Below are 5877 nucleotides of genomic sequence, written 5' to 3'. Positions count from 1 at the left end.
CTTAAATAGTAAACTTTAGAAGTGCTATTAAAATAATGCACAAAATACATTGTGCACATATCTTTTTGTTTTTGTTTTTGTTTTTGTTTTTCTCCGGTACTGGGAACCGAACTCATGACCTTGCGCTTGCCAGGCAGGCGCTTTGCCACTGAGCTAAATCCCCAGCCCCCATTGTGCACGTATCTTCATGTAGTAAGGCATTAATTACCATGAAAAAGATCACAAAGAATATAATTATGATGAATGATATGTGGATTGTTATTTCAACAGAGATTCTCAAATTGTGTTCCAAAATAATAAAATTCAAACTGGAGAGAACACCCTTTAAAATTTTACCAGTCAACTTTAAAGCTTTATCACATTTAAAATCTAACATCTAGGAAGTGATATTTGTATGTATTTTGTTGTCATTTTCTCCTTAGATGTGAATGACAACATCCTATCTATGTTTACTGGTAACATGGATGTACGTTTTCTTTATTGCTGCTTATATCATTTGTCCACTTTGCAAATGGTTTGTATTTTATTTATTAATTTCTTCAAAACTTTTGCATATTTTAGATAGTAACTTTTTATGCTCCCTAAGGTGTCATTCCATTGTCCAAATACTTTTTTCTGCTTATTTGAGGATGAATTCCTAACTGTTAAAAAAGTTAAAAATAGCAATGTCTCTGAGATACCTATTCTTAACTGAAAAAATTTTTGTACTGTAGGAATGTGGAAAGTCACCTTTCTTAATTGCCCTACAGTAAATATATTTCTTGCTGTTTTTTATATTAAATTTAATAGACCCTTACTTTTGTATGTATAGTTAATTATATGTGCAAATATTTTAACTGGCTAAGAGGAAGCTAGCTGTAGCAGACTGATTTATCTTTCAAAGCCAGTCATTTCCACCCCATGTCTCTAATTCCTTATTTCTGACACCATTGCTCTTCAAAAATCCACCTTGTTTCCATCAAAATTGCAATCTCATAATCTTGGACAAGACTGGAAAAAGTAAATGACAGTGCCTATAAATGAAATGAATAAACCTATTATCTTAAATTTCTGCAGTCACGCTAATAATTGTGTTCAGATAATTTTGTTCTGAGCAGAGACACAAGGACACACAGAAGGACGTATGGAACATAGGAACAATGTGACCGGGTTTGTGCTCTTGGGGCTCACTCACAGCCTCCAGGGTCAGAAAATACTAGTTGCTGTGTTCTTCCTGATCTACCTGGTGACAATGACAGGCAACCTACTCATCATCCTGACTGTGGTGTTCAGCCCAGCCTTGGATGCCCTGATGTTCACTTATGGATGCCGTTTGTTCCACTACACTTATCCCAAACATAAGACTTACTTTATGAGAGGTGCACCATTTCCTTCAAACTTGCATGACACAGCTCTTTGCAGTTCACTTATTTGGTGGTGCTAACATAGTACTCCTTGTTGTCATGGCCTGTGACCTCTGTGTGGCCATCTACAAACCCCTGCATTATCTGGCCATCAGGAACCAACAGCGGTGTGCTCTGCTGCTGCTCCTGACCTGGGTGGGGGGTTTTCTGTACATAAAAAGTACATGCTGCTCCACATGTACCTTTTATTTACAACCTGCCTTTCTGTGGCCCCAATGTCATCAACCACTTCATCTGTGACATGTACCCCTTATTAAAACTCGCCTGCACACATACCTAGCAGGTTAGCCTCACCGTGCTGGCCGATGATAGGGTGATCTCTGTGGCCATCTTTACAATCTTGCTGGTCTCCTACAGTGTCATTCTGTGCTCCCTGAAGAACGTGAGTCAGGAAGGGAGGTGCAAGGCCTTATCCACCTGTGGCTCCCACATCACAGTGGTCGTCCTCTTCTTTGTTCCTTGCATTTTTATTTATGTGAGACCTCCCTCTATCTTGCCCATCGATAAATCCTTGACTTTGTTCTAAACGGTCGTCACCCCCATGTTGAACCCCCTCATCTATACTCTGAGAAATGCAGAGATGAAAAGTGCCATGAAGAAGCTTTGGTCTAGGAAACAAAAATGAGTTTGTTCCACTTTTGTTCAGTGAAGAGTTAGTTCTTCCAGGAAAGTCATGTGTGATTATTTGTGTGCTGAAACTTCCTTCAGGTCTAATAACTGAACAATAAATAACATGTACTATATGAATTCTTGCAATAATCCCCACAAATTTTTAAGGCTATTAGAATTTGTTAGGAAAAAATATATTGTTTGTTGAAATGTTTCAGTTGAGGCTATCAATTTATGTGCTATAATTAATGGTATAAACTTATTTTACTTCATAAGAGGTTTTTTTCATGTTTGTTACAAAACAAAAAGTCACTATTTTACAGAATTATGTGAGAAAACCAAAATATAAATAAAACTCAAGATATAAGATAAGTGACATGGAGTGGGGAGATAAGTGATTGTCAAATATGAAGGGGATCAAGACTTGGATGGAAGGATGAGGGGATGAAATTAAGGCTGAAGATGTGTCCCATACATGCACCAACTCCACTCAAGGGATATAAGCACTGCATACTGCAAATGTGTACTGATAAAGAGATATAAAAGCATGAAAAAGGAATCGCTAATGTTTATAATACATTTTGCAAAAATAAAATCTTACATAAATGCAGCTTTTTCTTCTTTCAGAATTTCAGAAAATAATGCTGGATCACATACATATTTGAAATTCTTATCTCATTATTTTGTTTGGTGAGATCTAAATAAATAATCCTTCTTCTTAGCATGTTATGCTTGAAGAAGAATAATTCTTTAATTTTACTAGAATCAGAAAGAAGCTGTAAATTTAAACAGCAGAAAACAGTACTAATGGTGACATTGAAATGACTTTTTTTCCTGGGAATTTAGCCTTTCTTTGCAGTTGTTTTTCCCTTAAAGTTTAGTCCAATAGAGATAGACAGATTATTATATTTTAAATTCTCATAGATTGTTTAATTTTAAATACTTGAGGACCATTGTGTTATTTTGTCACCAGTTTCTAGTTGACTTCCTTATTATCATAAATAGAATCCATAGGATTTAAATCCTTTGAAATAAACAGCAATGTGTGCCTCGGTCTGTGTTATGTATTTTGGTGAAGATTTCATGAATACTTGCAGGTACATAGGACAGCCCCACACCTGTTTTTGCTTTTCCAATTCATGTTTCAATACACATCCTAATGTCCAAATTGTTTGAAACACAGACTTTTTCAGACAGGTGAACTAGGCTGTATTTGAATCAAATTTTCAATGACTTCTTCCAAAATCAATTTTCCTCATCTCTGCTTGTGAGTTCAGATGTCTACTGTAAATTGTTACAGTCTGTAAGTAACAACTTTGCCTGTATTGTAGGGCACAAACTTTGAAAACTATTCTTTTTATTCGTGCCTCTTATTTGTCCAAAATGCTGGGATTCAACATGCTGTGTACAAACATGCATAAAGCACTCATATACTTGGATCATATCCATCTCTTCTATTACCCTTCCTTCAACCCGTAGACTATGATATTTCAATTAGAGAGTTTTCCCATATTTTATTTCTGCTCAGCCTAGATTTTCCCCTTTTGGAGGTTTGACCTCAAGTTAGTCAATGACATTATTTCTCCCAGAGGACTTGTCTCTGGAAGTCGTGTTCTAGATTGTTATTCTTATGGCATCTCTGGAGGTGCATAGTCTGCCCTCACAGTTATGACTGAGGTCCCAGTGCGTTTAATTATGGAGTAAGTCGCCTTTGCACATGCGGCAAGTGAAGGAGTCAAGCATAGATCCTGTGGATCCAACACAAATAAAGTGTTGACAGACTTGTCCTTCCCTCAGTGAGGGTTTGGCTAAATGAGCAATCATTCGACTGTGTTCTTAGACATCAAAACAAGAGAATCAAAGCAGGATGAATCAGGCATTACAGGTTTTTCTCCATCCATCACCCCCTCCTAAAGCCATTTGAAGGCAGGGTGATAGACCTGTCTAGGAATCAAAATATTTCAAAGGCTATTTCATTATTTCTCTCTTATTTTAAAAAACACAAATTGCAAATATATGTCTTAGTTATGCATGATACTTTTTCCCAATAAATTTACCTATTAGACATTAAAATGCTGCTTAATGTAGTTCTTAGGCAAAATATTGCCAAAACTGAATTTTGAGTATTTCCTTTTTATAATTAACATTCAGGTTTCTTGAGCTTGTATGACATTCATGGTATTAAATTTAGCAACGGTAACACTTTAATGAAGAAATATTTTTCTATAAATCACATAAATTATCTTTGCTGCAAGCATGGCAAGACTGGTCAGTGGAAACATTCCCAGGTACAGCTATGGTGTGCATGGTATTTTGCTCTCTGTATTCCCAGGGACGGCATCAATGTGTGAAGCTATTGTCATTTAGGACCAGGAGAAATCACCAGTCCAGCCCCTGGACTGAAGGACTGTCTGCCTATGTGCAGGTAACTCGGGAGGGACACTCATGTGTCAGGCTCTGGGAGGGTTTTCATAATGCAGCTACAATGGATTCATCACAGTAGAACTCATAATTTTTTCAAGCTTCTATAGGAATCTGATAGTAAGTTACACTTCAATGTCCTTTGTCACTGCTAAACTATAAATAAATTGCTGCCAATCTTTAACTCTTTTAGCATCTCTTAGCACTGTATAAACCTAGAATGAATTTGCTTTCTCTAACATCAGTGTTCTTGTAACTATTTTGGATTATAAGTATTTGGGAGATGGTTGGTGTGCAGGTGTTTATAAATCTCTTGATAGTACTAACACAATTATCCTCTAAACATTGCTTACAATATTAAATATTAAAAGGTGATATCATATGTGTAGAAGTTAAATGAGTAACTTTAGAGCACAGGGTGTGATAGGTAAGCAAACAAAATTTTATATAAATTCTTAGGAATGGTGGATCAAGTGGGAAGAGGACTCAAACTGACCTTTGGGCTTAATACAGGAAGAGGTTTTTCTAAGAAGAGGTGAGAATTGAGTGGGATCTTCCATGAAAGAGACGTGGAGCAAAGGATAGATTTCATCCAACATGCAGATATGCTGCCTAAATAGGACCACAAAGTCCTTAATCCTAGATACAAAAACTGATAATGTAAAAAATAGTGGAGGAAGTTGGAAGAGCAGTGCCCTTAAAAAGGTGAAATCTACTATCTGAGCAGAGACAGGGAATGGAATTTAGAAAATGAGAATTCATATTTGTGTAGAGGAAGGTGGCTGAATTTATGAAGTGGCTCTGAAGAATATGTCAACAAAAACTTAAATCATGACTAGTTCTATGATTATTTTCACTGGAAACTGAGCTAGTGAAAATGGACTCTGTTAAGGTACCATGTTGTTTGTTTCCCTTGCCCCATCTCCTTCTCTTTCTTCTTCTCTCCTCCCTCACCTTCATTTTCCCTGCCTGTCTTCCTCCTCGACTGGATGCCCCTCATGTCCTGTTAATGCTTTGCACATCATAATTGCTCCTTGTGGCACCAACAACACAGATGTAGATCGTGCTTTAGAAAAGTGTGTGCCCTTCCATATCCCAAAGCCCATACACCCACACACAAACATTTACAATTGCGTATATATGATCATTTATATTTGTTTTATAGTATTATCCAGTTATACAGACTTTTAGGTGTATTTCTTTCCTATGCCTCTGTAATTGTGGAAATTTCTTCTAGAGTATTTATATAATTGTAATTATTTAAATGGCTGTTTTCTATTTAATGGCTGTAATATTCTATCCAGCCACATCTTCTTTTAGCATTCATCTTTGTATTTTTTATCTTTCTCTTTAATGTCATTAAAATAAGGCCAAAAACCATAGTGTGCACAAGTTCTTATGTACCAGAGCTTTAATTTTACTGCCATACATTCCAAAGTGTTTA

At 36.4% G+C, this 5877-nt stretch overlaps 1 pseudogene; it reads left to right on the top strand.

Annotated features, from left to right (window-relative positions):
- Positions 1-1123: 1123 nt before the first annotated feature.
- Positions 1124-2028, top strand: LOC102022001 (annotated as a pseudogene).
- The last annotated feature ends 3849 nt before the right edge of the window (positions 2029-5877 follow it).

This window comes from Chinchilla lanigera, unplaced genomic scaffold (assembly GCF_000276665.1).
Source record: "Chinchilla lanigera isolate Chin_1 unplaced genomic scaffold, ChiLan1.0 scaffold00110, whole genome shotgun sequence".
NCBI classification, from domain to species: Eukaryota; Metazoa; Chordata; class Mammalia; order Rodentia; family Chinchillidae; genus Chinchilla; species Chinchilla lanigera.
Note: the sequence above shows the minus strand (reverse complement) of the source record. Positions and strands in the feature narration are given on the sequence as shown.